The sequence below is a fragment of the Lucilia cuprina genome, chromosome 3 (assembly GCF_022045245.1).
Source record: "Lucilia cuprina isolate Lc7/37 chromosome 3, ASM2204524v1, whole genome shotgun sequence".
NCBI classification, from domain to species: Eukaryota; Metazoa; Arthropoda; class Insecta; order Diptera; family Calliphoridae; genus Lucilia; species Lucilia cuprina.
The window spans coordinates 49912417-49939708 of record NC_060951.1 but is presented as its reverse complement, the minus strand read 5'-3'; the positions used below and the strand labels follow the sequence as shown (position 1 = coordinate 49939708).

The 27292-nt window shown below is 26.7% G+C and overlaps 1 protein-coding gene across 2 annotated transcripts in view; it reads left to right on the top strand.

Annotated features, from left to right (window-relative positions):
- Positions 1-27292, top strand: part of LOC111674888 (carbonic anhydrase-related protein 10) — a 176154-nt gene that overhangs the window by 5342 nt on the left and 143520 nt on the right. For both annotated transcript variants that reach the window (XM_046945768.1, XM_046945767.1), the window contains exon 2: positions 13552-13647. The gene's annotated coding sequence lies outside the window, so the exon portion shown is untranslated. The remainder of the gene's footprint in view (positions 1-13551; positions 13648-27292) is intronic.

Below are 27292 nucleotides of genomic sequence, written 5' to 3'. Positions count from 1 at the left end.
CTAATGAAATCCTTAAACATTTTATGAGAAGAATGAGAGATATATTTGACCAATTTATGTACAGACATTCCAACACTCTTGCACTCTGTCCATTGCACATGCATGATGATGACGATGATGCCGAAATGTGTATGAGTAAGATAGTGAATGAGTGTCTGTATAATTTGGATGCATCTGAAATTTTATGTTCCTGGCCAGTGTTGTCTTGTATTTTACATTTATACTTACATGTTTTTTGTGTATATGTAGTAAGTATATTGTTCTTGTTGTTTTGGGTAATGGTGCAACTAATTGCTTGATCATTGATTTACAAATTACTTACATACAAACATGAACACAACACAAATACTTTAACAAAGTACATACCTACAAACATATATACATTTATTCGCTTATACGTCTATGTGGATATGTACAACATTCACATAAATACCAAAATGTTGTACTTATAAATGTTGTTACTTTTTAAATACGATACTTAGACGATGTATGCATCTATATTACATAATATGAATGTATGTTTATATATTGAAGTAAGTTGGTATTTGTGATGTCATGTCTGTCTGCTTCAAATGTGAATTCACTTGTAATGTGTAAAATTTTATGTTCTACATAAATTTTCAATTAAATAAATAAATGAAAGTTTTTTTCATTTGTTTTAATTTCAGCTTTAAATTATTAAGAATATAATGCATTTTTATGTTTATTTAAATGTCAATAATACAAATAATTTATAATACTAAAATTAATAGTTATAGAGTCGATTTTTTAGAATACAAATATTTTTCATGTTGATTATTAAATCAATATTTAAACAAAAAAGTGTAAAAAAAATTCTTAATTATTCCATGGCACCCCAAAGATAAAGACTAATAGGATCTAATCTTTAAGACGGTTAATATAATGATTAGTGAACAAAAATTAGAGTTTTTGTTCAGCTGAAAACTAATACTATCCAAGTCTTTCATATCAGCCTATAAATGTCTCTGTAGTATTCATAATTGGAATATCGTTTCCATCATTCCAATTTTTTAATACTTTAAATGGATTTGGTGATATGCATTAGTCTTTAATAGATTTAGACAGCGATTTATTTTAATTACTTAAATAGAATTAAACCGAGTTTCTTAAATTGTAAAAATATAAAATTTTATTTTTTATAACAATTCCTGGTCATTTTAAAACATAAGGTAACTTCCTTCTAAATTGATGTTTATTAAATATTTAATTTCTTTTACAAAAGTTAAAAACGCCGTTATGTCTACTTACATATATTATTAAAAACCCTCTTCATTTAAAAATCACAGACTGAAAAAGTTTTTTTGTTTTGGTTTCTTTCTTTGACATGTTGACCATACAAAATTAAGGTGACCACCAACTGACCTCCTTCAACATAAAAATTACCCTTCATACATGACACATTAGGAATTATTGTAAGAATTTAATTGAACATATAAAAATGACAAGGGATGTTTTACACACATATAAATAAAACAATGTACTTAGAATAAGTATGTACTCGTCATGATATTTTTAATCGAGAAATGTTTTTTAAATAACGTTTTATATTAAGTGACACTTAAAAATCATGACAAATAAATATTTACTATATTAAAACGTAAAATCAGTTTTAAAAGTCACTCTTCAAAAGTAATTTAATAAAAAAGTAATGCCTACTTTTAAGAGTTTATTCAATTTTGTGGGAAAACTTATTTTATTACATTTTTACTTATTTTCTTTTATTCAACCCACATTAGATAAACAATTTTATAAAAAAGGAAAATATCATAAAGTAATTAATTTATTACTTTAAAAACTAAATTTGTGAAAGATTTATGTAATAAATCTTATTTCTGTTTCAGTAAAGTAACATTTTTATGTTAAAAAGTTTTTTAAACTGAATTATATATTTACAAAACTAGAATGTTGTTTATGTTGCAAATATTATTGTATATGAAGAAAAAAAAATATTACAAAATAAATGCATCAAAATTCTTGACAGACAAAAACATATATGAATATAATAATGGAGAAAAAAAAAAACAGAAAATGTTATGCGTATATAAACGTACTATAGAAAACATAGTTAGACAAGAATAAAAAGTAGATTATGAATTTTCTTTTTATTCAAAGAGAAAAAAAATGTTATGTGGAAAAATAATCAACAACGCAACTAACTTAATTCACTGACAATGAAAGATGATTTTGTTGCTGTTGTTGTAAAGAAAGAAAAACAAGTAATATTTTTTAATTGATCTTAGTAGAACTTTAAGATCCTTAATAGCAAAAAATATCTCTCGCTAAAAAAGACAAATTTTGTCTCTTGTGATACCAAACAAATTCTATACAAAAATATGATGGTTGAGAATGAAAATAGTGATGTTGAGAAACAGAAATATTTTCTTTAGGAAGGAAATCCTATATCTATGTAAAAATAGCTCTGTATTTTGCCAAAGATAAAAAATTTGAATATATATATCAATGCCAAAAGAAAATATTTTTTTATACAAAAATATGACATGAGAGAAAATTTCTGTACGAAATTGTGTTGGGCCAGAGTTCGTAAAGTACTCGGGTCTAGTTTTTAAGAAAGCTACTGTAAGTTTGATTTCACGCTACGACTGATCGAGATTATCCTTTTCACAGTTACGTTTTCGTAGGATTTTATTCTTCATCTATGTCCACATTAATTTCACTAACAGGTTCAATATATACAGTCAATATGTTGACAAACTGGTTGCTGATTTTGGTAGCTCATTCTCAGTCTCTAGTATCGCAATTTTGGCTTCGAAGTAGATCGGGTTAATTAACCTTTAGGTATTTCATAGACTTCTCTGTTAATTTGACCATCATAACGATAATATTCAATATTTCTTCTTATTACCTGGTGGTGTTAAAAGCTTTTAAAATCCAGTTGCCGTTTTCAGCGGTTTTTGCAATTCATCGTGAAAATCTTCTTCCCATGGATTTTATAAAAGTTTATATCGAAGAGTTAGTTGGGTTCATTATACATGTATTTGAGCTATCTTATATCTGACTATTGTTGCATATCTTCCAAGATATAAAAACATCACTTCCATTTACAATCATGCAGAAAGAATGGTCTCTGTCCACAGCTTCTACATATACATTTAAGAGACATCTCCAATAACTAGGGAAAGACAAAGTTCGAAATTCTGCCCTGTGGATATTCGTTTCATGTGTCATAATATAAAGTAGGTTATTTGGTTCAATTCCAGGAATGGCGAGGTAGATCCTTTTTAATTTTATGATACAGAAGTTCCATCAAGATATCATGCCTCGGGAGTTTAAAATTGACAATTGACTTTGCAACAAAGCAAAGTAAGAGATTAGTGAAAAATTGCTGTCTTTACGTGTCCATTGACTCTTTGGCGAACTGCGTAGTACATATGTGACAGAGATGTAATTTTTGAATATAGGAAACTTTTAAACAAATTTTCTATATTAAAATATAAATATAAGTATCTCAGCTAAAGAAAACAATAAATTTTTTAATATAATATTTGTCTAGAGTGACATTTTCTACATTAAAATTTTATATAATATAAATTTGCTTTCAATATTTTGAACAATGTTTATCATGAAAGCTTAACTTTCTAAGTTATATCTCAATTATCTATAGCTTAATTTATTATTTTGCTTATTTATATAGACTTGTAGCAAACACTAAGATAAATTTAACATTTTGCATTTCTAGTGATGGATTTGCTAAAGAAAACTATAAATATAACACTTGCAATTCAAACAAGTTGCACATGCCACAAATTCTTAACATACAACTAAATAACGAAGTAAAAAAGCAAGCAAAATATTTTAAGTAGACAAAAACAGACAGCTGAATGCATGCAAGAGAGTCCTACAACAACCAATGGAAAATATTTACAATCCATAAAAAAAAAAGTATATTCCTCCTTGAAGTTTAAACAGGAAGTCCAAAACTATGTATGTGCTTGTATGTGTATAAATATGAATGCATGTAAGTGTATTTGTTGAACATGATAAGAATGTTGTTGACGTATGCAATGTTAAATATTTGTTTTTTTGTTTTTTTTTTTTTTGAACAAGTAACGCTTGCATATTTGTTTTAGTTGTGTTTTTGCTTACATATTTTTGAAATTTTATTTAAATCAAGTAGGAAAAATAGTATTCAAATATAATTATGTATATTAGTTTTTTTTTTCTTTTTCTACTTATGAACATTAAGTACAATATATTCCTTCTGCTGATGTCATGGATAATTTTTTGTCACTTTTAACTATTGTACACTTGGCATAAATTGTGACGCTATTCAAACTAGTTGTTCTTAGTTGTTATTAGTCTGTATTGCTTTAGTTTAATTTTGTTAAGTGTAGGATTTATATTAAAGGCTTAGTTCTTTTCTACTACTGTTGGTCTTGCCACAAATTGCTTTATTCTACTGCCACTAGTAACATTATTTTAAGCACTTAGCAACCATAATTGTACATTTTGCTGCTCAAGTGGTTTATTTGTCACTAGCAGATAAAATAAATTTCTTTTGTGAACATGGTTTTAGTAATTGAATTAATGTTATTACTTGATTTTGTAATATTGTTAAAATGAGTATATGTACTTTCATACTCATGCATTAATTTGCCATTAGCGAAATTTGTACTGGTTTTTATATGAGTTATGAAATGTATTTTAGTGAAAGGAGTAGTTTTTAAGGAATACATTTGATTTGTTTATTTGTATATGTATAAAGTTATAAGATTAAAATACATACAAATTTTACAAGGAAAAGAAATTTTTAAGCATAAAATGAAAACCTTTTATAAATATCACATACTTGTCGATTAAATCAGTATTTTTAATTTTCTATGCTAAAAAAGCGTTTAAACACAAATTCGCCATTTTCTTAAAGATATAATTTGAACAATTCGTAGAAAAAAGGTTTTATTATTTAATAATATTTGTGTAAGACTATAACAAGCACTTTTTTCAGTCTCTTCAAAATTTCTGATAACACAAGAAAACTACATAATTTTTTGTTCGAAAACAAAATATTACTTGCAACATAAAAGGGGCTTAAAAATCTTATTACAATCTTGTTCTATTTATGATAAGTTTTTCCCTTTTTTTATTATATCTACACTTAGCTCTTTTTCTGATATTCACTCGTTATATTTTTTTGTTAAAAAAAAACCCATGGCATAAACATATAAAAATAACCGAAAAAACACAACCAACTCATGTTATCTATGAATGTACTCTACTCGTATGAATACAATGCTCAAAGTGTATGATGTTCACAAGAAAAAAAAACGAAAAAAATATTTTAACAAGAAAAAACAACAAAAAAAGTGAACGAAAGAAATTGCAACATTACAAAAATGTTGAACATATAGAGGATTACAAGGGGATTTTTTCAATTACATTTTGCGGACATGGCAATTTTTTATACATTTTCATAGTTTTGTCTTGTAACAACAACATGCAGCGAAATTTTTATAGTTTCAAAAGCGGTGGTTTTGTTTCGCTTTTATCTTTCGAATTTTTAGTTTTTTTTTTTGTTTTTAAGGGTTTTTATACATTTCTGTTTTTATTTTTAGCGATTGTCTAAGATATGTTATCCATTAAATGAATGAAATAAATGGATGACTTAAAACAAGGGATTATCTTTCTGTTTTGCCAGAGAATCAGAAAATTTGTTATATACATTTCATTTTGAATGCTTGCAAAGGATTCATAAGGGACTAAATGTTTATTTTATTTAACGAATAACGAATGTTTTCATTTTCATATTATAGGCTTTAAAAATGTGTTGTTATAAAAGTGCCAAGTAAATGTTCTCAATTGCTAACATTCCATAACAAAAATATCCGTTTCAGCTAATACATAAAACTAATATCCATTTTGAAGTTTATGCTGATTAAGATAGGTAGATAGATAGATAGATAGATAGATAGATAGATAGATAGATAGATAGATATATAGGTAGGTAGATAGATAGATAGATAGATAGATAGATAGATAGATAGATAGATAGATAGATAGATAGATAGATAGATAGATATATAGATAAATAGATAAATAGATAGATTTATAGATGTATGATATTTAGTAAGAATTTTATATATTCCCATTCGAAAACCAATGACACATAAGCACAATTGCTTGCGCTTTCAATACTCGTTCTTTAAAATCCAAAATTATTCAATTAAGATTTACTGACATAATGTAAATGTACATGTCTACATTCTAGAGTCGACAGTTGGGAAAATAGTTTGTTAAATAGTTATTTTTTTATAATTTATGTAATGTGTATAAAATAAATGTTATAATTTCCCCTACATTAATTCTCATACATTATATTTTATGCCTCTTTTAAGCCTTGAAATTTTTTATAAATATAATTTTTTTTACATCCGTTTATGTAAAAAAAATATTTAATTTTTAAATCTCTCCCATTAGATATATTTATGTTGTATTTATAAAAGTATGAATATATTTATTTAAATATAAACTTATTAAAATTCAAAACTTGTTTTTTATTTAAACCAAAAAAAGTGAAAAGGAAACCCTCCTTGTTTTTCGTTTTGCAGTTTCCAAACAAAATGACAAATTATTCATGAAAATATCAATTTGCATTTATTTTGATGTCAATAAATTATATTAACCCCTCAAAAGTAACTGAGAGACAGACAAAAAAAAAAAAAAACACTTACACACACTCAAGTTAGAGTGTAGGAAACAAAAACCACAAATAAGGTTTGTAGGCTTGTAACAAAACTTTTTCAATAAATATTATAAAATTATATAAAAAAGAAACAATGTTTGATATTAGAAGGTGTTTCTAATGTCAGTTGTGTAGAAAGTTTTTGTCGAGGTACGTTTGGTTTTGTGTTTTTCATATTTTTGACGAAGAAAGTTTAAGCCTTGAGGTTGAGCATTGTTGTGAGAAATATTTGTTTTTTTCTTTTGCTGTGGTTGCTTAAAATTTATGTTAATTTTCTTTTTATATGAAAAAAAGTCTTAATATTAAACAGATGTTAAATGTTTGTCTTAAAGAAATATTTAGTAAGAATTACCCCTAGGTATTAAACATCTGCGGTTTTCAAAGTTTTTTTTTTTGCTTTCTTAGCGAAAAGTAAAATATGTTAGTGTTATTTTATACATGAAAAAAATAGTTTCAAATTATATATATTTTAAAAGAGGAGTTCGAATAATTGCTCAAGGTATTTCTCAGTGCTTCTTTTTCTTTCAACTGCCATTATATAACTCTTATGTTATTGGTTTTATGATCAACGAGTCTGGCGCACTAAAATCTGAACGTATTCTGACGAAATAAAATCAAAACTAGTTAAAGGAATTCTATCCTTAATAATGTGGCATATATTCGAATTTTTTTCTAGATCATCAAATGCACAGTTTTATCTTTGTGTCATAATTATGATTCATATAGACTTAAGTCATTTCTGGAATAATCAAGACCATATGACCGATATACCATGAACTGAGATCATCTGTTCTAATTTATGTTCCTCGAACTCAGCTCTGCTTTTATAATTAAGCCATGAGAAAGTTGAATAGAAAACAGTGTTCAGAATCAATTATTCTTCGTCCAAACGACTTATGCAGTTATTGTTATAAAGGCAATACATACGATATGACTTGTGTTCTATAAAACTCTAGTAATTGCGGACCATCACAATATCAGATTTTATGTCGATCAATTTAACTTGCAAAAGTGTCGTTTATGATCTAGACAGTTTCAGTGTTACTTTCAAACAAATCTTATCAAATTTGTTCAAAGCTACACAAAAGGTGATCTCAATAAAAGCTGCTGAAGAAGATTTCTTTTGTGCGATTACATTTATCTACAAGAACTTATTTCCTCTGAACTAGAAGATTTCCAAAATTAATCGAATCATGAAAGTAAGTAAAGCAGATTTGATGGACTATTCATAAAATTTTTTGAATAGTGTAATTTTTGCTAAATAGAAAGAATAGCACCCAAAAAGTAATCTCATTCATCAAACATAAATTTCAATATTTAAAATTTATTTTAATTTCTTTATTTAAAAAAAAATATTAAAAAAATGATTATTTGTGTTTGTAGAAAATCTACGAACTTTACACATTTTCTTTACATGGAAGTCTGTTTTTCTAACGTTGTTCACTAATATGTATTCTACGTGACTTTATGTATCTTTGGCAGCATAATTCATGTTATTCAGGCCCGGGTATTTGCAAATATTTTGAGCAAACAACTAATGTGTTGCCTTATCATGTCGTTACGACAACGATGATGATGTTGATGATGATGCTCCAACTCCTAAGTCAAATCACGTTTCCTACTTCGTGTTTTCTACAATATTTTTTTCTTCTTATCTGAACATCCTTCCTCAGCAGAAGAAGAATCATATACACCTGACATCGAATTCTTGAAAAAGAAGAAAAAAAGCAACGAAGATGTATAAGAAATAGAAGAAAAGAAGAACATGCAAAAATAAGAAGACATGATAGAACAGTATGGATGACTTGATGGTAAGACAAGCACACATGGTACTGGCACGTAAAATTGTGTTAACATGCCCGCGGGATTAACATCACATATAAAATTATATATCTGAACACACACATATATACATATACTTACATTTTAACATGTAGAAGCTGCAGGAACAAAATGAAAGCAAACATTAAAATAAGAAATTGTTTTTTTCTTGTTTTCTTAAAGAAGCTAACATGAATAGTTAAAAGGTAGTACCTTATTTTCAACATCTCACAGCCACATCACTCATTTCTTATTCTATAGACTAAAAACTGTAAAAAATAAGTTTAAAGTAGGTAGTTTCCTTTATTCATTCCACAGTTTTCCTCTTAATATTTATTTTCAAGCAAACATGTCAACATGTAATTATGCATCCAAGCAGATACTTGTCTTTTTCCTCATTGCTGTTTGCCAAAGTTTACATGGTTGGTGTGTGTTAGTATGCATACAGGTCTTTAGTTGTTTTAACAACAAACTCTTATATTTGTTAAGAACTCCTTGAGTTTATTTGCAGTGTTGTAAAGGAAGGCATTAATCTCAAACCCAGTTTGAAAGCAGATGTTCGAAATGTGATTAGTATCGTCAGATGGGTTCGATTAAAATATTAAAACCTATAGTTTTAAAGTAGTAATTGGTTTGGTGTGATGGTTTGCAACAATTTCATGATTATTAATTAATTGAAAATTAAACCTAAACAGCTTAACTCTTTTACATTTATGGAATACCGGTGTCCCAAGTTTTTTAAAATTTTCTCTGATAGCACAGCTTTTGAATTGTTACATCGTTTGGTTTGCTCTATTACTTTGTACTTGAATGTATACTTCAACATAATTGAACCAAGTACAATGGGTTAGTGTTAATAGCGGTATCAAAAGCTACCCGAATTTTTAATGACTGAAGTTCAGTCGCTGGATAAGCATCCATAATATTAGATATGATCAAAAGCCCTTAATTCTTCCTAACTTTATGTAGTTTAACCGATTGTATTCCCCTATTAATAGAGCCCTAATCTACTTGATTTCTTACAGTTTACATGATTGTTGTGGCGGAGAAAAACTTTCGAAAGTTCTTTCTTTTAATCAATGAAGTGTTCTCGTCAATTGTATTGCAATTTATTCTTTCTCTCTTTAAGGTGAGGATTTCTCTCTAAGATATCTCCAAACAGTATACTATCATTTGTGTTATTAGAACACAATGAATTCTTTGCTCTACAGCAGTACACACATATGGACAATATTACAATTATTTAATAAAAAGTTTTGTATGATCATTATATTTGAAAAGGACCATACGACATAAGGGCACAAGTACCAGAATTTATTATTTATGGACAATATTTAATAAAATGTTTTTGTGTGATCAAAATATTTGAAGGGGACCATACGAGAATTTATTAACTTAAAAATCGAGCTGTATCAACTTTTCTTTTCGATCAAGTATATTTCCGAGAAGTCGACTTAAATCCAAAAATACACAATATGTATACATGAGTATGTATGTTATTAAGAGAAATAATTACTAGAGCATACATGCTTCTCGTAAGCTCACAATACGTGCATTTCTTCGGGTTTGATGTAACACATTTCCTTCTTTCAAACTAACAAACTTAAACTTTTGTGCATATAAATTGGAATTATAATTTACTGAACATACTCATATTCATAACAAGAGCACTTGCTTAGTAAGCATTCCTTTAAAATTCTGATTCTTTCCAAAAATTACGTATATTGTAAAATGTAGGTAAAACATTTCATGTTCTAAAGATTTTTTGTTAACAACATTATTTGCCTTAAAAAAACAAACATACTTCATATACACAATATCAAACAGGTGAACCTATACACATACATATAGAAGTATGAACACACATAATATACATATACATATTTAAATATTAAAAAAAACACAAAAAATATCAATGATTGCTTAAATATCTTCGTCAAAGTCTATTTGCAGCAAAATCAATTTCCCAATTTCTTTCCATTTCTTGAAAATAAGTTTTTTTTCATCATTCAAAAACTATTTTTTAGGCTTAAGTTATATCAACTTTATTCTCTATTCCATTTCCCATCCAGCATAAAATTACCAACTGTCTAGTCTTTTCAAACTTTCGACATACATACGTTTTAATATAAATTTTGACTTAAGGCATTTGAAGTCATTGGTAATACCGAAAATCCTTACACTTCTTTGTTTTCCTGTTTGGATTTTTCTTTCTATTTCTATGACTATTTGTGTAAGAACTTGTATGTTTTATAATCTTACAAATATTTGCGTTTTTTTTTTGGATTTTGTGCCAACATTGAATGCATTCAACAAATATTTGTTGTCTTGTAAGTTTACTTTCTTTTATTTGTTAGATTTCTTTTACAGTTTTCAATTCCACACAGTTTATTTGCTAAACACATGCATGACGGTGCATGTATGAAATTCTTATTATTTTTGGTAGATGTTTTATTTAATAAGTACGACAATTTGTTTTAGTTTATTATTGACTCACGTACAGATTATTATTTTAATATACTACTGCTAATACAGTTGTTTACTTTGGCAAAAATAAAGAAAACATAAAGGAAATTATTTAAATAGCTGTCTTGAATTGTACAAGTAATTTCTGCAGCGAATGAGTGTTATGGAATTCACAAAAATAAAATATAACGTATACGTAGTTCATTTAAAATGTAATTGAACGTATGATCCATAAATTTACTTTTTATGTAATTTTTTGATCAATTATCGTTTTTTGCAAAACTTTTCGATAGATTTTTTTATAAGAAATTAAACAAAAAATTAATGGAATATTTTTAATCAAATCTTGTTTTTATAAAATATTTCATAATCAAAATACTTCTTGCAAAATGTTTTTTATTATAGAATATTACTGATCAAATTATCTTTTTATAACTAGTTTTTTTATTTTTGTTTAATTTACTTTTAACATAAAATTGTTTGCAAATTTTTCTCTTAATAAATTATTCGATAAATTTTACATTTAAAGAAAATTATCAATAAAGTTTTCTTTAAAGAAATTCCTTTTAAACAAAACTTAAGATTAAGTTTCTCATTTAAGAAAGTTTTTGATAAAGTAGTATTTTAAAAAAATTTTTGAAAAAAAATTTTAAAGAAGTTTTTTAATAAAATTTATTATAAAATTTATTACAAATTTGCAATATCTTTTTAATTAAAATTCCTTTTATTAAAATGTATGGTACTAAGATTTAATACATCTAAAATATATTTATACAAAAAAACAACTTATATTTTATAGAAATTCCCCCTTTTCTAAACATACATAAAACATGTAAAACTTTGTTAATTAGTATAGCAGTTTCCTTATTTTAACGAGTTGTTGGCCAAATGTTACAAATTATACTCACTAATAATAGACAAGATCTTATAATAAACGTAACCCTTTCCCCTATTCTAACCTTTACCATTTAGTTTATTTTATATTAAATGTTTTCATAGATACAATATCAAATAGTAAATACAGGTTTAACAGGTAGTACATCAGTATAAATTACTTGTTGAAGTAATAGAAAGGGAATAAAATAACTTTTTTGGTTTATTTTTATTGTCATTCTTATATTGTTGTAACTAAACTAACAAACTAATTGCAATAGTTTTGTGATTTAAGTTTATTTTAGTAGATACTGTTTTTTTGGAATCTGGATTTTTGGATGGCTATTTTAGTTAGATGTTGCATATGTAATGGATTAAAATATTATAATTATTTATGCAAAGTGGATCTGATAATTACAAATTTGAGCAGTTGTTTTAAGATTTGGTTTAAATAGAAAATTATATACTTTTAGAAACGTTCTATTATATCCTCAAAATATGAGGTATTGTTAATTCTTAATTTAAATTACTTTTACTTTTTGTCATTTAATGCAGATTTTTAACTATTCACTGTAGGAATAATAATACATACATACACATTCACAAAATAAATCATCAGACACACAAAAATATTTGCAAATAAATAACTTGTACTAGTTTAAACTCTTGTTGAATTTCATTATTCACAGAACCTAAATAATACACTCGAAAAAATTAAACTAAACTCAAATTAAACTAAAACTGATTTAGAACTGAACAAATACAAAAGTAGAACTGAACTAGAACTGAACTAGAACTGAACTAGAACTGAACTAGAACTGAACTAGAAATAAACAAGAACTGAACTAGAACTGAACTAGAACTGAACTAGAACTGAACTAGAACTGAACTAGAACTGAACTAGAACTGAACTAGAACTGAACTAGAACTGAACTAGAACTGAACTAGAACTGAACTAGAACTGAACTTGAACTAGAACTGAACTAGAACTGAACTGGAACTGAACTAGAACTGAACTAGAACTGAACTTGAACTAGAACTGAACTAGAACTGAACTAGAACTGAACTAGAACTGAACTAGAACTGATCTAGAACTGAACTTGAACTGAACTAGAACTGAACTAGAACTGAACTTGAACTGAACTTGAACTGAACTAGAACTGAACTAGAACTGAACTAGAACTGAACTAGACTGAACTAGAACTAACTTAGAACTGAACTAGAACTGAACTTGAAATTTTATAGAAATTTTTTTATTTATGATAAATAAAATCTTCGAAAGAGAGAAAAACTTCGATAAAATTCTTTTGCAAAAAAATTATGAATTTTCTATTTATAGTAAATTTTTGAGCGTATCTTGCCCGAATGAATTTGTGTTAATGAAAAAGTTTTGTCAATTATTTAGTTTGTAAGCTTTTTAGTTAACATAGTTCATTTTAATATACATACATACGTAAATGTGTATTACATATTTTGTTTTTAGCAAATAGTTATTCTTGTTGTTGATGTTTTCTCTTTTATTTCCTGTTGATGTCTCTTTGTTCCATTGAAAGCAGGATTTTATGTGTTTTTGTACTTGTATTATTTTTGTTGTTGCTGTTGGTCAAACTAAAAGTTTAATTTTTTTTTATAGAAAACTAACATTTTGTTTTGTTCTTTTTTTCTCGTTTTAGTAATTAATTCGAAAATAAACGTGCTGCTGATGCTGTTGTTGATGATGAATTTTCGTTTGTCTCTTGTTGTAAATATACGTTTTTCGGGTTTTTAAGGTAAGTTTTTATTTATTGCAATTTGTGTTTGTTTGTGTATAAGTATTTTTCTATTAACAGAAATAATTGTTATTTGGTTTTTATTAATTTGCTGGGTTAAGTTAAAATAAAGTTTTGATTTTGTGAGAGTTTTGTATGGTTGAATTCAAGGGTTGTTTTGTTTAAAGTTTTACAAAAATTTTAAATTATGAGAAAAATTTTAAGTTTTTTTTAAATAATAATTTTTCTATTATAAGTTGTTAATACTAGTGATAAATTTAAAAAACAAATTTAAAAGTCATATACGGGAGTAAATTCTGTAATTTGCGACAATTACATTTTCGATCATACTTTATATTATTTAATATGAATTATTTATATCGAACAAGTTTTCAGATAATTTTTTAAATTATTTTAAAATATATTAAAATTTGTTTTCTAAATTTTATTTCTTTATCCTTGATTTTGCTTTATGTAATTCTTCAAAACAATAATATATAAATTCATCAAAATGTCCTTTTTAAAGAAGATTCATGGCAGAAAAAAAAACAATATTTTTAATTTCACATGCAGTACGACTGACTATGTTTGAGTTTTAAAGTTTGAATAGTCGAACACGTACTGTTGCATGCCACAGCATCTGTTATTTAGTCAAAATAAAATATGCTACGAAAAAATTTAAAGAAAAATTTTTATAATTCCTTATAAATTAAATCCTTCTTGATTATGGTTTTTTACTTTAAGGGAATTTTTTTATCTAAAATTTATTCTTTAAAAACATTTCTTGAAAAATATAGTTTATTTTCTTTATTTGAGATACTAAAATCAAATCATCCGCAAGCAGTTAAAACTCAAATTTTATTATTCATTAAACCAAAATATTTAGTCCTTAAACATTTTGTCGTCAACTTGTACTAACTTAAATTGCAACCACAAATTAAATTTACATTTTTCCACACACACATGTAACATTTTAAATTTTTGACCATAAATTAATGAATATGTTGGTTTTCAAAAAAAATTCTTTTCTAAATTAAATAACTTTCATTACAATACATTATTTTGACCTTTATATCCAATTACACAAAGGACGAATAATAAATGGATTTTATAATAAACTTAACACTAAATCTCTAAAGAGGTCGACTACACACAATGAATAGTCCTGTTATACACCAACAGCTTGTTACAAACAAATGAAATGTCGGCATATAAACTAACATATGTAATACTACATATTCCGGTAGTTCAGTAGGTAGTAATGGAACCCTATATTTTGGAAACTTAGAAAAGATACCCATTTAAATTAATGTAAAAGATAAGAAAGTTATTTGACACCTTAATTTTTTTATTTAGCAGTTTTATGTATTTGTATATACTGATCATAAAATATATTTTGTGGCATCATTTGCACGTTTACATTTCTTTAAATTAATATCAAGAAAACAAGATAAGTTGTTTTTGTCATAGTGTCTAAATTGGTTACGTAATTCTACAATTACCTATACCTAGTAAAAGTGATTATTACCATTTAATAAAAGTACAAATCATTTGCTAATATAGCTAAAGCTTCCATTACGTCTACATTTCACACTTCATTGCCAGAACTACAGGACAAAAACATATACACATGTTAGTGTGCGTGTAGTTAAATACCAAAAGAGCATATAATTAATGTTTAATATGGCAATGCGGCACAAATTAATTTTATGCCAGATTAACATGTCAAATGACTAAAGGATACAAAACACATTACAACCATACTATTATGTGTAAGTTTTTCCATAAGATTGAACGAGTGAGTGTGTAAAGTTAAATGAAGATTAGTGTATCGCTAAGCGATGATATTAACTAAAGGGACCAACTGAGATTTTTCTTTTCAATTAAGGAAAAACTAATAAATAGAAAAGTTTCAAACTATCTAAAGAGTAATAAGTTTCGTTACGAGATTATTGCAATTCTTAGTTCATATTATTAAGCATTTCATTATACTTAAAATAATAACTATCACAGGACTACGTTGAACTACACTGAACTAGAACTGAACTAGAACTGAACTAGAACTGAACTAAAACTGAACTAGAACTGAACTAGAACTGAACTAGAACTGAACTAGAACTGAACTAGAACTGAACTAGAACTGAACTAGAACTGAACTAGAACTGAACTAGAACTGAACTAGAACTGAACTAGAACTGAACTAGAACTTAACTAGAACTGAACTAGAACTGAACTAGAACTGAACTAGAACTGAACTAGAACTGAACTAGAAGTAGAACTGAACTAGAAAATTTATGGATTATACAACTTTCATACTGAGGTTTTGTTCGAAATTTAATTTAAAACATTTTGATGATAGCCTAAGTTTGACCAAAGTTGGTCACGTTTTTGTTAAGATAATTTTCTTTTTTTAAATGAAAATAAGCTACAAATCCTCAAAACACGAATTAAGAAAAGTGACTTCATTAGCTATTGGCAAAACCATATAAATATATTACAACTATCAATTTATCCATGCATGAGGATGTAAATCCATATATTTAAAAAAAAATCACCATCAACCTCATAAAAGTCTTGAAAGTTATATTTTCCTATTTTTCAGGTTGAGTTTTGGTATTGAAGAAATATGATGTATATCGGCCAAATAAAGAAAATAATAAAATAAAAAAGGACACTGAAATGTGTAAAAATTCCGTACTAGTCTAATACTTTTAATACTTTACGTAAAAACTGGTAATAATAATGGCAATGGTCAAACCACATTATACGTATCTACATAAATATTCTATAAATATTTATATACTTTCTACAAATAAATATTTACTTGTATCTTGTATATACATATTTTAACAACATCTTATGCATCAATATAATCGTAATACCCTACCAAGATTAAGTAATTAACTATTTTAATAGTACAATTAATTTATATTAAGGCTTAAGGGATAAATCTCATTTTATACAAAAAGTGATTATATTTAGTATAAGAAAGTAGAGTAAAGAAATCGTATAATACGAATTGTAAATAAAATATAATTAATTTTTAGAAATCCTACAATTATTTTCATTTAGTTTTAAGTTAAATTCTGTTAATTATAAATTATTTTGTTTTTATGGAATGTTTAAAGATTATAAGAAAGTTTGGAAACAGTTATGAACATATTAATTTCATTATATCATAAAATAGTCAAACTAACATCAAAGAAATTAGCTAAGTCTGTATAGTCTAGTCTAAATCTGATGTTGGATTAGTAATGATTAAATTTTAATATTTATCTAATGATAATCATGACATGGCATGGCATAATTCTAAAAATATTTTGATACCGGTTTGATTTTTAAACTTGATTAAGATTTATATATTTTTAATTTTTTAGGAATTAAACCACTTCGACTAAGTATAGTGTTTCTTTTTTGACGCTTACTGTAATATCTTTTGATTTGTCTAATAAAATTGTTTTCTCTCTCTGTATCTCTCTTCTGCTTGGGTGTATGTATGCATGTTCGTTGAAGAATATGCAATAGTGTGTCAAGTATAAAGTCGTTATAATTTTCTTAACCTTGTTTGTTGTTTTTCTTCTACACTGGGTATGCGTTTGTCTTTACACTAAATTTCTCTTATATTTCCAACAACACTGTCCCACAATCTCACCCTTTTTCTTTCTAAAGAAAAACATAGATAATTATGGAAATTTTTTAATATCTGTATTTTTTACAACAAATAATGTAATTTTAATGAGCATTTTGTGCTACTTTTCAGCACTTAAACATTTTTCTGTTTTTTTGATGGTTGTTTTTTTAATTTTGTGAACATAAAGAATAAAATTTTATAAAAATTTTTAGAAAAAAAAGAAATACTGAAATCCTCTCTACTCCAATGACTAGTTTATTGACAAGACTATTGACTAGTCTTTAGTAACTAGTCTACTGTCCAGCCTAGAAACTAGCATAAGCGCTGCATGCTGCAATTTCTCACATCACATATAAATATATTTTAATAATTAAAAAAAAAAACTGGAAAAACATTTTCCAAACATGCATAAAGTTTTTTTTAAATAATTTTTGTGATAAAAGGAAAAATATTTGGAAAACTTACAACATCTGCAAAATGAATAATAATCTAACCATATAAACCAAAAGTAAAATCCCCACAACAACAATAATAATATCTGAACAATATACAAGTAAAAAAAGAAGTACTTATAGAAAACCTTAAAGTGAAAATCTTCATGATAAGACTCTTCATCTACATAAAAAAAATGAAGAAAGTTTTTAACCAAGTTCACAGAGTAAAACTGTAGAATGAAACTTAAACTAGGTTTGTGGCTAATATTTTGAAGATGTGTGTATGCGTGAATGAACAAACACATACATTCGTACATATATCCCCAAAAACTTACTCAGCTGTAACCAAATAAAGGACTGCTTTGGGTGTATGTGTCTATGTGTAAGAGTTTGTTTGGTTATGTGAGCTTAAATGTGTGTTCATATTTGTAGTAAAGGATAAAGTTACAAATTAGCTTAGTATCACGGTATTTACACCTGACGTTCCAAATACAAAGATAACGAACTCTAAAGAAAACTAACTTTTACTTAAGTTACTTAACGAAAACTTTCTTTAACAATTTTTTGTTCGTATAATTTTAGGTAGGTTTTCGTTTAATTTCTTTCTTTTTTTAATGGCAAATTGTTATGACTTGTTTGTTGGTTACTTTTAGTGAAGTATATAAAACTTGTGATGACAAATTCCAAGTGACCTTTTGGTAAAGTAGTCAGATATGAAAAATTGGGAGAAAAATAAGTGAACCAGACTATACATATTTACAGTCAATTGATGTACTTTAAACATGTTTCTAATTTATTATTTATTTAAAACAATGAATACATAACTTTTCTTTTATAAGCTTTAATTTTATCATACTTTATATTTAAAAAAATTTAAATTTCATTAAACTTTTTCTTATCACTTCTCAGTTCTTTGAAAATGAAATCGTTCAAAAGAGATGCACAATTTTTAATTAGTTTGTTTAAAATATATTTATGTGTATAACAAATTTAAAACCCCAAATAATGTTTTCTCTAAAAATAATAAATAAAGAAATAAAAATATCTCTTCTAAATATTCAAACAATCCTTTAGTTTAAAACCATATATAATAGATAGTTTGATAAACTTTGTCTTTCTCTATTTTTAAAATTCTGATTATTTTGTCGTTTTGTTTGCAATGAAAATATATAAAACACTGTTTCCAGCAAGATAGAAAAAAGAAAAAAGCAATTGACAAATCGATTAGCGACTAGCGATTATTTCATATACTAGTGTTGTGATTTTTTAGTAACTATTCTATTGATTAATCTATTGACTAGTCTTGTGATTGTTCTATTTACTAGTTTAGTAACAGTTCTATAGACATTATTAAATAGTTAATAAACTAGCTAAGAGACTTGCCTATTATCTAAATTATTATAACCAGTCTGAGATTAATTTAATCATGATCAGTAGACTATCAGTCTTTTGACTAGAGTATTACTAATAACATGTCTAGTAAATAACCTTCTATCTATAATATAGTCTAACATAGTCTAGTAACTCTTATATTTTCTAGTCTATCGACTATTCTGTCGTCTATACAAGTGACTAGTCTATTGGTTTTTTTATTGACTAGTCTGATGAGTAATACAATATCTAGTGACTAATTTAGCGATTGATCTAGCGAATTGCCTAATGATAAGTCTAGTGATTTGTCTAGTGATTAGTGTATTTTGTACTTTGTTCATATGTTGATAGACTTGTATAGTGACTTTGAGGGACTAGTGTAGTGAATATTTAGGAGATTAGTTTAGAGACTATTGTAGTGATTGCTCTAGTAACTGGTTTAGAAGCTATTGACTTTAAAGTGACAAGTCTACTGATAGGTCCAATGACTGGGCCTATGAAATCAATGAAATTGACTATCGGTTATTAAAAATATATCTACAATCAACACGTATGATTGTTTAATTTTTTTGTGTCTCAAAGTTATTTTGTTTTAAAAATTTTTAATAATTTTTTTTCTTCAATTTATTACATGATTTTTTTATAATTACATTTTATTGGTCTGATAATAATGATTTTTTTTTTGGGTTTTTCTATGGTTTTTCATTTATTCTAAAAGATTTGCATAAAAATAAAAAACTTTTATCTAAAGCTGTTGTTGTATGTTTGAGGTTTTTATATACCATACTTTTTTATACGATTTTGTGTAGTGCCAGCCAGTAGTTTTACTATCAAGTCGTTTGTTTTCTAAAAATGTTAAAATGAATGTGATCTGTTTGTGAAGTTAGTTAGTTGTCAATTAGCAATGCAATTTACAAATCAACAAATACTGCCACTTGCTGCTAATACTTCATGCCACTTGTATAACTATCAGTAACACATCATCAGCATGAAAAGATAGTCAGACTTTTCAGCAAACAAACAAAAACTAAATCGAAAAAAGCAAACATTAGTTGTTGGGAAAATGTATGAAAATAATATCGCTATTGACAAAACTTATAACGAAGAACGAAAAATGTTAAAAGATTAAAGTTTGGAATATAACAACAACATTACTTAAATGGTCAACCGACAAACAAACCTATTTTAAATGTATACTATTTTAAATTGAAAAAATTTTGGAGAACTCTAATTTTCAGAATTGTTCAAAATATAAAAAAGTACATACATATATTTTACATTTACCCTATAATGAGGGCATGAGCTATTTGATGATAACTTGGTTATAGACAAGGATAATATTCTAGACTAAACTATTAACTAGACTAGAGTAGAGTAGAGCAGAGTGGAGTAGAGTACAGAAGAGTAGAGTAGAGTAAACTCGAATAGACTTGACTCGAATAGAGTTAATACATTAGACTATAATTTAAATATTAGAAGACTATGTTCTGGGGCTGTAGTGTAGAGTATTGACAAAACAAAGGACTAGACTAGTGTATTGTCTAGTCCACAGTCTGCAGTCCAGTCATAAGTCTATTCTGTAGTATAAAACATAGTCTAGTCTACAGCTTGTAGTCTGTATTCTAGTTTAGTTTATAGTAAAGTACATAGTCTCGTCTATGGTCCAGGCTATAGTCTAATCTAGTCTTGACTCAAAAGTTTAGTTTATAGTCTAATTTATAGTCTATTCTATAGTCTAGTCTTAAGTCTATTCTAGTCATAGTTTATATGTAGACTTGAATATAGTTAATGCAATAAACTAGAGTTTAAATATTAGGCTAGTTTATTGATAAGACTTTTGGCTAGACCGTAATAAAGGCTGTAGTCTAGAATATTGCCAAAACAAAGGATGAGACTTATATATTATATATTCGGACTTCACAAACTTTACCTTTTGACCTACTTATTTTCTATAGTTTTTTTTTATCTTTCACTACTTTCTTTTATTATATGAAAGAAACTACATACTCAATTGCTAGTAATATTTACTTATTGCGATGCACAAAAAAAAAAAAAAATTATGAAATTGAAATAGTACACAAACTGCTAAAACCTTTTAGTAAAATTAAAACCATAAAACTCTAGTTATTGACCTCTAAACAAATATAACTTGTGTTTCTATACTAAAAAGAATAGATAAAATGGGTTAAGAACAATTTTGGTGGTCAAATGAAACCAATAAAAATGTAATGGTCAGCGAAAACTGTGCAAATCAATAAAAATTAATAACATTATTAATAAGAGTAAAAAGGATTAAATTAAGTAATTTTATTTCTGTAATCTAATTATTTTTTAATTAAAAAATATTGTTATAAAATATATAATTAAATTATTTTATTAGTCTACTCCTTAGAGGTTCTCTCTGGTTTGACAGTAGGTGGTATGAGTTACATTTAAATACAAATATTACTAATACGCCCACATTAGCATTGGTTTTCTTTGTATTTATTTTACATAAACAGCGAATATTTATTTCGTTAACTATCTATTTTTCAACAAATAAATTATTTACCTTTAAACCATTCATTAAACTATCAAGTCCGTTTGGGAAAATCTCTTCCTCACCACAAAAATAAAAAATCTCTTAGTAATTGTTGGTTTGGTTTTGTTAAAAATGTAAATTATTTTTATTTTGGTTGAATACTTAATACAAGTACCATATAGTTAACTATACAAAAATAAAACAATGTATTTTGTAAGTACTTTATTTTGCTTTATTTCCAAGGCGTATTTACTCAAAAATAAAACAAAAATACATAACAAATTGAAATATAAAATAAATTTCCATATACATTTTTCAATTTATAAACTAACAATGAGTTAAATAGAAAATTATAGAGTGTGTTTTTAACAATTCAACATATAAAAACAATTTATTTTATATAAACTATATAAAAACAACATATACATACATATATACAAAAAACAAAATTACCATAAACGTTAATAAATGTTTGATAATTGTAGATTTAATACTATTTTGAATTTATACTAAATTCTATTATTTTAAAAATAATTGTATTAAATAAATATTTAAACATTTTTTTGTCAATTTTTGGTTTTCTATGAGTGATTACAATTAGTTAAAAAATATAATTAAAACTAAGTAAGTGGAAGCAACAAAAACAGTAATTAACTAAGGAAATAAAATACAAAATATTTTTTAAAGAAATAATTTTATTATATTTGGGTCATTATTATGTATAAGGGCATTCAATTATTATAATTATCATTTCCCACTTCTTCGAATTTAATTCGTCCATTTTTGTTGTAGAGCTTTTAGTTTCGATAGAAAATTATAACACAATTTTCATCCTTTTTAAACATTATATTTTAGCTTCGCCAGAAAGTTCATTTTAATGAATTCATATTAATATCGATATTCGGTGAAAAATTAATGTGATCACAAATTATCGTTCTTTTGGCTTTAGTTTCGCCAGAAAATAAATTTTTATATTTTTACACCAAAAAATGCATTTTTTATGTTATCTTAATATTTCACACAGATCACAGATTCTCATCTTTTTGGCTGTAGAGCCTCTAGTTTCGGACAAAAATGCATTTTTACGTTTTTAGAAAAAAAAAGATTCTCATCTTTTTGCCTTTAGGGCCTCTAGTTTCGTCAGAAAATGCATTCTTATGTTTTTACAGAAAAAAATGGATTTTTTGGTGGGCACTAAATGTGATTACAGATTGTCATCCTTTTGGCCGTAGATCCTTCAGTTTCAATAGAAAGCACATTTTAATGTTTTCACACAAAAAAAATCGATTATTAGTGTAAAATAAAGGTGATCACAGATTTTCATCCTTTTCACTTTAGAGCATCTAGTTTCCCCAGAATACGCATTTTTATGTTGTTACACAAAAAAAAAAGATTTTTTGTGTCAAATAAAGGTGATCACAGATTTTCATCCTTTTGACTGTAGAGCCTTTAGTTTCGTCAGAAAATTCATTTTTATGTTTATTTCCGTTTGTGGGAAATAAACTTTATTACAGATTTTCACCCTTTTCACTTTAGGGCCTTTAGTTTCCCCAGAATACGCATTTTTATGTTGTTACACAAAAAAACGAGTTTTGGTGGTAAATAAAGGTGACCACAAATTTTCAAACTTTTGGCTGTTGGGTCGTTAGTTTCTCAAGAAAATGCATTTTTTGTTGTTACACAAAAAATCTATTATTGGTGGAAAATAAAGGTGATCACAGATTTTAATCCTTTTGGCTGTAGGGCCTCTAGTTTTGCCAGAAAATGCATTTTTATGTTATTACTCAAGAAATCGATTTTTGTTTTGCTAGAAAATGCATTTTTATATTTTGACAGAAAAAAATCGATTTTTTGTGGGAAATAAAGGTGATCACAGATTTTCATCCTTTTGGCTGTAAAGCCTTTAGTTTCGCTAAGAAATACGTTTTTATGTTTTTATACAAAAAAATCGATTTTTGGTGGGAAGTAAAGTTGATCACAGATTTTCATCCTTTTGGCTGTAGTGTCTTTAGTTTCGTCAAAAAATTCATTTTTTGATTCATTTATATGGAAAATAAAGGTGATCACAGATTTTCATCCTTTTGGCTTGTAAAGCCTTTAGTTTCGCTAAGAAATACATTTTTATTTTTTATACAAAAAATCGATTTTTGGTGGGAAGTAAAGTTGATCACAGATTTTCATCCTTTTGGCTGTAGTGCCTTTAGTTTCGTCAAAAAATTCATTTTTATGTTTTTATAGAAAAATGGATTTTTGGTGGGAAATAAAGTTGATCAATAATTTTCGTCCTTTTAGCTGTAAAGCCTTTGGTTTCGCCAGAAAATGCAGTTTTATGTTTTTAAACAAAAACTCAATTTTTTGTGGGAAATAAAGGTGATCACAGATTTTCATCTTTTTGGTTTCGCCAGTTTCGCCAGAAAAAGCATCGTTATGTTTTTGCACAAAAAATGGATTTCTAGTGGGAAATATAGGTTATCACTGATTTTCATCCTTTTGGCTGTAGGGCCTCTAGTTTCGCCAGAAAAAGCATTTTTATGTTTTTACACAGTTGATCACTGATTTTCATCCTTCGATTATAATCGATTTTATTTTGGAAATAAGGGTTTTTGGTGAAGTATAAAGGTGATCACAGATAGTCATACTTTTGGCTGTAAAGCCTTTAGTTTTGCCAGGAAAAGCATTTTTATGATCACAGATAGTCATACTTTTGGCTGTAAAGCCTTTAGTTTTGCCAGGAAAAGCATTTTTATGTTTTTATACATTCTTTTGACTGTAGAGCCAGAAAATATATTTTTATGTTTTTATACCAAAAAAATCCATCGATTTTTGGTGGGAAATAAAGATGAGCACAGATTTTCATACTTTTTGCTGTAGAGTCTTTAGTTTCGCCAGAAAATACATTTTCATGTTTTTACTCAAAAAAGCGATTTTTTTGGGGGTGGGGGGTTGGGTGAATAAAGGTGATCACAGTATTTTATACTTTCGACTGAGAGCCTTTAGTTTCACCAGAAAATGCATTTTTATGTTCATACTCAAAAAATCGATTTTTTGTGGGAAATAAAGGTGGTCACAGATTTCCATCCTTTTGGATGTAGAGCCTTAAGTTTTTACACAAAAAAAAAATCTATTTAATGTGGGAAATAAAGGTGATCACCGATTTTCATACTTTTATTTCCCATAGTTTCCACCTCTACATTTTTATGTTTTTACTCAAAAATCGATTTTTGGTGGGAAATAAAGGTGACCACAGATTTTCATCCTTTTAGCTGCACAGCCTTTAGTTTCGCCAGAAATTGTATTTTTATGTTTTAATACAAAAGAATTGATTTTTTGTGGGAAATAAAGATGATCACAGATTTTCATCCTTTTGGCTGTAAAGCCTGTAGTTTCGCCAAAAAATGCATTTTTATGTTTTGACAGAAAAAAATCGATTTTTGGTGGAAAATAAAGGTGATTACAGATTTTCATTCTTTTGGCTGTAGAGCCTTTAGTTTCGCCAAAAAATGCATTTTTATGCTTTCACAAAAAAATCGATTTTTGGTGGGAAGTGAAAGTGACCACGTATTTTCATCGTTTTGGCTGTAGGGACTCTAGTTTCGCAAAAAAATGCATTTTTGAATTTTCCCAAAGAATGATCTATTTTGTTGTAAAATTTATGTGATGACAGATTTGATTATTTATTCTGTATAACCTTTACCAACCTTCATTTTAATGCTTTATTAAAAAAAATAAATTCCTGGTAGAAAATAAAAGTGATCACTTCTTTTAGGCTCTAGCGCCCTTTATTTCTTAAGATGATGTGTTTTTATTTTTTCTTTGAAAAGAAATCGAGATACCTACAAACAATTGTCCTGCTTGTATTACCCATTAATTTTGTTTTGCAGAAAATTATTGTATTTTATACTTTGTGGTATACCACATACTGTCTCCTTTTAAATACTACAGATTAGAAGTCATAAAGTACTTTTATTTTATGGAATAAAGGTCATGTGAAACTGTTAAGTGTTGTAAATTAAAAACTACAAGGCAAGGTTACCATCCAATTACAATTGTCTTTCCTTCACTTTGTGTTCGTGTGTAAATGTTTAAGTAAGCGAATGTGATTACTGTAGCATACATGACACTTTACACTGTTTCGAATTGTGTGACTGTAAATCAACATGTTAGAAAACACAACAAAAAATTGTTTTATGTAAGTAATTCTAACACTCTGCTGGATGTTAGTGACAATGAAATTCCATGTTTATGAGGATGTACTCTGAAAGCACTCTACTACCATTGTATACATATTTATGTAATTAAAAGTATGTGTAATGCATGGTAGACATATTCTATTACATTCAACATCTACCCGTTGTATATGTAGTTTTTACACCATGTATTATATGAGTTTGTTAATTAAGTGTCATGCTTTTTATGGATTGTTTACTTGCGCATTAGGATTTAATTAAATAATTCAAAAAGGTAAATTATTTAGTTTGTTTTACTGGTTAGTGTTATATTCATGTATAGCTTGAAGTGTTGAGGTCACGGTTGAAAATTTGAAAGCGAAAAAGGTTAAAATGTTTCGCTTTAGGAAGTAAATATGTAGAAATTTTTACTTTCCTTTTGATAGATCTTTTAAAATAAAATAAAATATTATATTTGGAAATTAATTGACAGTGTTAAATATTCTGCTATTACATAAATAACCATTATATTTTTTACAAATTTCATTTTAATAAATTATTACTTACTTTACCAACTATCACTTCTTATCTTTATTTTTTATTTATGTGTTTATTTATGTAATTTTTTTCACTTGAACTTTATTTACTTTAAAATACTTTTGCGTAAATATGTCTTTTTATTGAATATAAAATACTGCCTTCAAAAATAACTTTAACTAAACAAATCAAAACACTATAAATTATAAGCAACCAGCTAAAGAAACATGACAGGAACATAGGTTGTTGTATTTTTTTACTTTTCGTGCATAAATTATCTTTAACTTAACAAAACACCTGCATGGCTTGAGTAACATCCAAACACTTGTTATTACTTTATTATTATTTTCTACACACTTCTCAATCCTCACTGAAAAACTACAAAAACAAACACACAGACTTGAAAAAAGGAAAAACCACATTACCCCTAGGGTTTTATTCTTAAGATACCCTAAGTTAGATATGTCAAGACTTAAGAATTTTAACAAAAAAGTTTGTTTAGAGAATCGAAAAGAAAGTAGCAAAACTATATTTTAAAAGGATGATATGATTTTTAAACATGTGGATTTTTTAAAATAAGAAGTAGATTTAAAAAATTAAAAAAACTACTGTTATTTTTCACTACGAACTGTGTTTATTTTATGAAGTACACTTTTAAACGACTATACTGTAGATTGGACTACGAAATATGCTATATACTAAACTATAACTGGATTAACTCTAGACTAGACAATAGACTATACTATAGGCTAGACTATATACAAGACTATATACTTGAATATAGACTAGACAATAGACTAGATAATAGACTGGACTATAGACTAGCCTATAGACTAGACTATAGACTAGATAATAGACTAGACTATAGACTAGACTATAGACTAGCCTATAGCCTAGCCTATATCCTAGACTATAGACTAGACTATAGACTAGACTATAGACTAGACTATAGACTAGACTATAGACTAGACTATAGACTAGACTATAGACTAGACTATAGACTAGA